We start from the raw sequence: 9,511 nt of genomic DNA, 5'->3' as shown, positions 1-9,511 counted from the left end.
ATTAGATGTAGTGTGTGGAGAAAAACAAGTAATGACGTTTTAGATATCTTGAGTAAGTAATAAGTTGTTTTTGTTTTTGCTAAAATGCTTGTTTTAAGTTTGAACAAACCAAAGTCACTGGTTTACTTGTTTGTTTTTTTGATTTTACTACCCTCTAAGGTTAAAAACAAGAAAAACACAAATTACACTGGTTTGGTGTAAATAACACAACTATGATTCATCTAATTTATTTGTTATATTTCTATTTACTTTGAGGTGGTGAGAGGGGGGGCCCCCCATTCAGCTTGATTGCCCCATAAAGACTCAGGCCGGCACTGCACCAGGCCAAAATCTTCCTCTTACGTTAACCAAGTATGTTTTCATAAAGTAGTGTTGCACATTCGCTGCGTATGCATGTAGTTCCCCGGAGACCTGTATCTTCTGTGAACCCCGATGGTTTTGTTTCCACCTCCTCTGTTATTTTTACCCCCCGTGTGGAGCCACAGCTTCCTCTCTACAATCACCAGTGAGAGGGAGAAAAAAAATCTGAAAACGCTGATAACCCGTCTTTGTCTCTCCTGCCTGTCGTGCTCAGCGGTGTATTGATAATGTCGGTCTGGACGACTGAGTGTTACCACTGTTTGGGTGGTGACCTCGTTGACTCCATGAAGTCTGCTCTCACATTCTCTACATTCCCCACAGACTCGTACCTCCGACCATCCCACCCCCAATTCCACAGGGGCAGAGCTGCACATGTATATATATATATATACATATATATATATATACACATGTACATATATGTATATATATATATATATATATGGACGATCTGAACTGACCCCATCCACAGGGGACCACATCCAGTGCACCTAGTACTGGTCACAAGCCGCAGATAAATGGGAGGGTTGCATCAGGCGTAAAAAAAAAAAAAATCTCTGCCAAATGAAATATGCAGATCATCTGCTGTGGCATTTAATAATGCATTTATTGATTACTGTTGCATGTTGGACCTTTAATTGTACTGCACGTTTGTCTTTTTCGTATTTGCTGAGGGCGGCGCACAAGCATATATCCTGTCAAACTGCTGAACGGGCACTTTGTTTTTTTTTTTGTGTTTTCAGTCATGCCCCTCAACCTGTTTACGGCCATCTTGTACCAGTTCACAGTAGTTTTTCTGAGTATGTCTATGTGTCCTCACTAAGGCCTTTTGTAGACTGCAGCCCGAATCTGATTTGTAAGCACATCCGATCAGATTCTGATCTTCCTGACCCACTGTTCACATTACATATGGCGAGTGATCAGATCTGATCTGTTGACATTGTCTAGTCTTTCACATGGATTTCTATAGTTGCAGGCCACGCCCCGGAGGTGGAGCTAAAAATGTCTTCTGCTTTTTAAACTGTTGTAGACTAGACTGGACAATGTTTAAAAGTTTTTTTTTTTTAAAGTTAGTACAACTTACTGACAGACGTAGCTTTAAAGTTCGGACGGACTCTTTATTCATGAGTCAATGAGGCCTGAGATGTTTTGTGAAATCAGCTCTTGGTTTTTTTTGAAAGCTGTGGTTGTTTTTTTAAAAAAAGTGTGTGAGAAAGAAGATAAAATAAATCATGTGACAGGGAGAACAATGGAAGCGATGCACAGAACAAATATTAGGTTCTTTTGGGTTTTGTTTTTTTTTCCAGGGGGTTGTGGTTAAGGGAAGGTATGTGTTTTTTCTTCTTCTACTCGGGCTTGAAGGTTGCTGGTTGGTCAGGAATGTCCAACAAGTCTTCAAGCTCTTGTGGAAAACTTGTTATGAAGGGAGCGACCTCAGAGCAGACGGGAACACGGCCTCTGTCTGACACAGCGACTGCTGGCTGATGATTTGTCTGTGACATGGACAGAGAGAGAGCGCTTGTGCAGGCGTGATGGGAACATCTCAGCCTCTCTGGAAATATTTCTTCTCTTGGAAAAACACTCTGTGTGGAGGAACTCACAAGCCTGTGGTTTATTGCACACTGCTGCAGTGGAGCGTGCCAAAAATAAGACCAGTAATTCTGTCCTCTCCGTATACCTCAGCTCGTACGCTGGCTTTATGTGCTTGGCTCGGAGCTGCACAGGAAATAGAGGGACTTGCTGGACGTCCTTCACAGCAACACTGAGAAAGCAAACCCGGTTTCCTCTTGGCAAATGAGGTGATAATGCATGGAAACCCAAACCCCCTCGGAATCCTCCATGCACCGTCTGACCATCGTGACCATTTTCTTTTCCCTGATATATGATGGACTCATTTACTCTTCACGACAAAGCAATTTCCAAGAGCATAGCTAAGATAAGGCTTTCTAGTTGTTCCCCCGCGAGACACTGCATCCTCTTTGGATGGTCCTTATTATGTGAGAAATGACTTGTATGATGTCATCAGAGATTAAGTAAACAATGGTAGTAAACAATTACGTTATTTTGTTTTTTTGCAGAAACGATGTAACATCATTTGTATGCTACGTCCGTCGAACGCGACGTGCTCTGTCAAGCAAAACTATCAGACCTGATAGTTCCTGAGGGAGCCTTTTATCTAAAATTTGAATATCTTTAAGGACAACGCTAAACTGTCCTCTAGTTTGGACAATCCCAACCCCAAAGCATCCGGAACGCGGCGTGTGTTTACGATGCTTACAATGCCGATGGCAAAGAAACAAAAAAATCTGCTCACTCACCTGTTAGCTTGACCCGAGGGAGGCGGGGGGGAGGCAACACAGACTAGCAGGTGAATCATGTTGCCATGTTTGTGTGTGGGTCATACTTACTTACTTATAATAACTTATACTTACTTATAATAATATTTGTTTGAACTTGATTTTTGGAAGAAAAAAAAAGTGACAGCCTAAGGCTCCGCCCTCTCATCTTCATCCTCCAGAGATGTTGTTCTCAGCCTTCTGTCAAAAAAAGTGACGTGGTTACTGTGGTGCGTCTCAACCCCCTCAACCAGAAGATCTCCCACTGTGTTTACCATCAATTCTGGAGAATATCCCAACATCTGAAGTGTGCAGTGAAATAAAATACTACAAACTACAGCAATGACATAAGAACAAATTAAGATTTTAGTTTTAAAACAGCAGATTTAACACAGCAGGAACTTTGCAACTCACACCGTTTTCTTTTTGTTGTTTCTATTTCATTCATTCATCATCTACAACTGCTTTTATCAAGATACAAAGACTAAACATTAAAATCGCTATTTTGAAATAAATAAATCGACTACATTATTCTTAAAAACTCTTGAAAATCAAATAGAATAAACGGTTTAAGACATAGATTTCAGAGGTGACCTCAGGTTTTCAGGACGTCTGTTCCACGCTTGAGGAGCATAAAAACAAGCTCAGACTGAGACGCTGTGGCTTCCTCCAGACCAGCAGAGGGAGCCTTTGCCCTGCCACTGGTGACTGCTGTAGGAGAGGCTGCTGTTTCTTGTGAGCGTTTGAAAAGGTTTAAACATCAGCTTTTATAACTGGTGACACAATAAGAACAGACACCTACATCTGGGCGTCAGCAGCGTTTACATCACAGTGAAATGAAGCCCCTGCATCAGCCTCAATGGAAATGTGTTGTAAACGGTCTGTGCTTCCAATTTTAGCAATGTGTACGAGATAAGTGAAAAATCTGGTGTTAGAACAAGTACCCTGGATCAGAGACCCCTCCAGGTCACTGACAAAGAGCCTTGGGAAGAGACTTGTGTGTGTGTGTGTGTGCGTTGCAATGCGACCTTTGACCTCTGTGGGTGTGGCGACTGGATTCCACTGGAGTTCAACTGCACTCCTTTAAAGGCCATGGTCCCCCTTCTCTCTCTAAATCCATTTCCTTTGTATCTCCTACAGGAAGTAAACACACTTCTTTTCTGACAGAAAATGCAACAGTTTGACACGTACGGTATATTTAAAAAAACAAACCAAACAAACATGTCTTTCAATTTTATTATTCTGTAATTTTATTATATTGAGATTGAGATTTTATTTTGAAACATGGTGCGGCTGCTGTATTTCCTGGTTTATTTGGATACATTTATTAGTCTGGTGTTTTGGTGTTTTATTTTGAAATGATGTTGGTGTATTTTTGCCCGTGTTGGAACTCCCCCTCCCCCACTCTCAGGGTAGCTGGCGACTGTTGATACCAACGTAACACTGTAATGAATTGCAATACTCAGAGTTTTTTAAACAGCAGAGGGCAGTGAAATCACAAAATGTGCACTTTCACATTCAAAGTGATCCGTTTAAGTACTCTTTTTTTTTAATAAATAATAATTTAAGCTCAACGCTGTTTAGATGTCTAAATATATCTAAAGAAGTTAGATATACACGACTCTACTCTTTCCATTTGGGACAGTACCTGGTGCCTGGTGTTTGTTTTGGTAGCAGTACCTCGTGAGGTTCCAAGCGAGCTGAGCCGATTCGATTAATGTGATGTCATCAGACTGCCGGCCACTGATTGACAGAGAGCGTCGTCCCTGGAAGAGTCATGAGCGCGAACAATCAAACTGTAGATCAGATAATAATAGAAGAGTGGCATTCATGACATCTAATTGTGAAACTGTAGCGTTCAAATACAGGATTCTCCATACACTTACTTATAAGTGTAGTATATTCACACTGTAATTGGCCCTGTGCTACACTTCATACCTTGGTGACGTCTGTGGAAGACTTTTGTTATGCTTTTTTGCAATTTCAGGGGTCAGTATGTGTGTAAGTGTGTGTGTGTGTGTGTGTGTGTGCGTTTTGTTTTTACACATTCTCTGTCAGTTGCAGGCTGTTTTACAGCCCGTCCTGGGACGCTGTTGCTTTTTCTTCCACCTTACTCTCCATTCCTCAGACTCCCGGAGGAATTCTCTTTCCTCACGGAGGTGGGAAGTTTATGACCTCCAGTCAGATGACCAGACGGTCTCTCCTGGACACAATTACTGCGAGAAGTTGAGACGTATGTGCGTTACACCGGTCCAGGCATGCAAAGAGAAGATTGTGATTCGATTGACTTTGCTGTTTCTCTTTTCTTTTTTCGAAAAAAAAATATAAATAAATCACATGTTGCCATTGTACATTTCTGCAAACCACAAATATGTATGGTTGCTTATTTTTTTATTACTTCTTTGTGATTTTATGTTGGTCAACTGAACGCAAATTTCCACCTTGTTCTATTCTATTCTATTCCAACCTGATGTTGTTTTAACCACATGTGACACTTTTGGCATTTAGAGGAAATCAGGGTGTTGATAAACAATAGCAATGATAACTTTTGAGAATTCAAATTTTACAGTCGACCGGCGTTTCTGTGTTTGCATTTATTAGGATTTTCCTCTTGCGCGCATGTGGCCATGCTTCCATCCTTGCTAAAAATGAGGCCCTGCGTCAGTCTGGCGTTCCATACATGCTCTACTCAATTTCACAACCCATTCAACCTCGTGTGTACCTCGTTGTTGAGGAACATACAGTAGATGAGGTCCGGCACTGCGAGCGACACACAAATGAGGAGCAGAAGAAGAAAAATATTAACGCACAGAATGTTTTGAGGTTGTTTTTTTTTCAATTTTTTTATTTGTGTATTCTAAGAAGAAGAGAGATGCTTTGATTTTAGAACGTAACCTCCAGATATACTGTATGTCCCTCACCGCCTCTGTCGGAGCAGCAGCACATATGTGATGCATTTACGGCGCGCGGTGCCGGGAGGCCATCTGCCAAACACTTCACTCCGTTTGAGAATGTCTATTTCTATCGACTATCACGTTACAATGATTTTCCCAAAATATTTTCAGGACATCACACCACAGTGGTGCCAATTAAATATAGTACACACACGCACACTTCCTCTTTATTTCTCTCTCTCAATCTTTGTCTCTCGCCTCCGCTGTCAGAGAAGGAATGAACGAAATAAATATAGAACTTGGAGGGAGATGCACATGGCAGGCTGTGTGTGGGGTGGGGTCGTGAATAAGGTCTGGGTCATTCCTACCATGTTCAGCGGAGAGTCACTTGGCATGTCTGCATGTGTGTACAAGCCCGCAGTTGTGTTTCTAGAGGCGTGACCAGTGCACATGGATCAAAATGCCTCTGGATAGACCTACAACCAACCAGACCCATGATCTGATGACGTATGCAGGGCGACACGGAACTTGTTTATTGTAGTTTTCTACAATGGGCATGCGTGAGACACTCAAGTGGACACGAAATGTTCCGTGTCCACTTGAGTGTCTGCATGTCTTTGTTTTCCTCATATGATCTTGAAACAAGTTTCCATGGTAACTATGTTCTTCATTGTCTCTTACCACAGTGAAAGTGGGCGATTGATGACATTTTACGACACACAGGGCCCCTGACGATTTCTTTCATGTATTTTTTTTTCCAAGTGTAGTTATTATACACAGAGACTGTGTTGGCAAATGATTTTCTTCCTCAGTCTTCTACATAAAACTCTAGTGCGTAGCTTTTTAAAGATAAACAAATGTCCCCGCCGCCTATCCGCTCCACAAGGCTCTCCCTGCGTTTCTCAGTTTTAGTGGTGTTTAGATCTGCCGTTGCCCGGTGACATTCCTGCGCTGCACCCAGGACGAGCTAGTGAAGCGAGGCAGCTGCAAACCGGTTTTGCAGTATGGACACAGAAGCGTCGACATAAAAGTGAATTCAACTGCTCAAAAATTCTGAAAAAGCCGCTGCACTGCTGTGGTATACACACAAATGCTTCCTCGGTCCAGACTGATACACGGTCTGTTTTTCAGGAAAACAAAACGCCAAAAGTTACACACTGCAGCTTTAATATCCTATCCTCCACATGCTTGCGCGTGAGAGGAAAAATGCACCAGACAGTGAAGAAACGAGGGGAACGAGGACTTTAAGATAAAAAACAATATGGATGACAACAACAACAACAACAACTACAAGACTCTTGTTCATTGTGTCCAATTTGCTTCAGAAGTTCATTTCACTCAAATGAGGTGAAAGGTCACAGCCTTGAGTGGCGAAACCAGTACAACCACAGTCTGTGCGTCTGCACCGCGGCTGAAATGAATATTCACTGGGCCACACACACACACACACACACACACACACACAGAGTGCAGTAACACATTTATTTCCTGTTTCTTTGCGTCTCCTCTGACGTGCAGCAGCAGCAGCAGCAGCAGCAGCAGCAGCAGCAGCAGCAGCAGCAGCAGCAGCAGATGTACGTGTGCTTCAAAAACCCAGCCTGTAGGTAATGGATCTGTGCAGCCATTGATTGTATTGGTTTGATCCTGACGCCACTCTGTCTGAAAGGGAGGGGTCTGCACAGAAACCCCTTCTTTGGGGGGTCTGGCTGCTGTGAATGGGCCTTATGAATGGCAGTGAATAGCAGCTACAAATTAACCCCCCCCCACCCCTGAGTAAATCGACTGCCTCCGCGGGAGGAAGCCACGTAGTCGTGTAAAATAAATAAAATGTTGTTGCGCCGTGACGCCGTCAGAGCGCTCAGTGAGCACTGAGGCTGCAGGATCGTGGGAAAGGTCCTCCACGTAAGGCACGTTATTCTCCCTGTTTGTTGTTCTTGTGTAATTGATCTCCCTCTACATCCACACAGGACTTCTTCAATGACCTACGACACCTTGATAACACCTGCACTGCTGCATCAAGCGGAAATGTCCTGCACGTCCAAAGTCCAGCCTCACACATGTGAAATGCATTGTTGAGAGCTTTAAAATACCCACGAGCAGAGGCATTTCAAGGGAGTTTGGGGCCACAGTCATAAAGGGGCTAACATCAAAGTTGAACAAACCCCTATGCCGCCACAAATATGAGTTCATTCATTAGAGAAGTGTATTAGATTAAGTCATAAAATGAGATATTGTCATCCATGATTTAAGTTTGAATGTGTTTGTGTTTTAGTTGTAGTGTTTAGTGTCTGTTGCTCCGCCCACCACCCACTGGCACTTCAACACGCAGGTTGCCAGCAGAGTAACTCAAACACAGGGGAGAAGACGGGGAAAAAGTGTTGAAGATTAACGGTGACACTGAATCGTAAAATACGGGGAGGAGGAAGCGAAACCTATTTTCACAGACACTATTTTTACTTGAATGAACAGATGAGCGATTACAGTCGGACTCTCTCCTGCCAGTACAACGAGATGAAGCTCAATCGTGCGGCAGAACTGGTGATTTCTGTCTTTCTTTTATTTCCCCCTGTGATTATATATATATTTTGGTATCGCGTTACAGCGCCACACGCAGTCCTGGCTGGGGACTGCAGGAGGTGGGGGGGGGTTGGATCCTCGTGTATAGAGGCATTTCCTGAAACTATGGAAAACCTTTTTCCAAATTGTTTACGTTTGGTTCAGTTTCTGCGCGGATATGTCCTAAAAGTGTCTGGACCTTCATTTACGTAGTTCCTGACAAACACAGATTTGGTGCAGGTCAGGAAACAGTTTAAAGCTACAAATAAAGCCTGATGCATCGTTACGTGAGGGGCCACATGGTAGGATAGTGGTGAGCGTTGTTGCCTCACCGAATCCATGCAGAGGTTATTTGGACACTCTAAATTCACTGAATGGTTGTTTGTCTCTATACGTTGGTGCTGTGCTGGACTGGCGACCTGTCCACGGTGTGTCCCGCGCCGGTGACCGCGTGACCCTCACATGGAGGATGAATCATTGCATGACTGTCTTTTTACGCATTGATTATCACGTTGAGTTGAGTTCCAAGAATCTCAAAATAAACCTGTGGACGCCGGAGTCTTCCCCGTGCTGTGCGACGAGGGAGAGAAAGTGAACACAGACGCCGAGCAAATCACTCTGTGAAGGTTGAGCAGAAACGCGAACAGATGTGGAACCTGAGGGAGATGTTAGTGTGAACGTCTCACACAGACATCACACAGAACTTCACCTCCACAGTTCTCTCGCCTTTGATATGAACATCACCCTTGACTGCAGTCTAGTCCCACAGCAAAGAGTGTAGTGACACAAACAACATTTTATTATTATTCTTTCCCCCCATGCACACGTTTGCTTGGATTTGCTCATTCATTTGTTATGTTGAAAAAGAAAACATATACTTTTTCCAATGCCGATATTGATTCTCTCTCTCTGTTTATATGCAACGCTGATCTTTATGCATGAGGAAACTCGGTGGATTAAAAAACACACCGATTTCGACGCTATAGATTTTGTTTATTGAGCTATCTGAAGTTTAAGCTACTTGGACGCAGATGTTTTCCGCTTCGCTCCTTTGCGACAAAGAAACCACAAAGAGTGAATATTTCGGGGGACAACATATTTATTTGGGGAACTATAAAAGCGACCTTGTCGCTGTCAGTCTGTGGTCCAAGCCAGTGCCGATGAACGGTGAAAATGATGGATAAAGAATCACGCACAAAACATCACCGTTCCAGCTGCAGCCTCTGTAGACCAGTGGCCTGGAACAGCAGCTCCTGTTTGTGTGCAGGTGATCACACAGGACTGACACACACACACACACACACACACACACACTTTCATTCACAATCCAGCACCACTGCCCTTCACCACCTCCCTCTCTTGAAA

Source organism: Solea senegalensis, linkage group LG3 (genome assembly GCF_019176455.1).
Source record: "Solea senegalensis isolate Sse05_10M linkage group LG3, IFAPA_SoseM_1, whole genome shotgun sequence".
NCBI classification, from domain to species: Eukaryota; Metazoa; Chordata; class Actinopteri; order Pleuronectiformes; family Soleidae; genus Solea; species Solea senegalensis.
The sequence above is the reverse complement of the archived record's forward strand: the minus strand, read 5'-3'. Positions refer to the sequence as shown.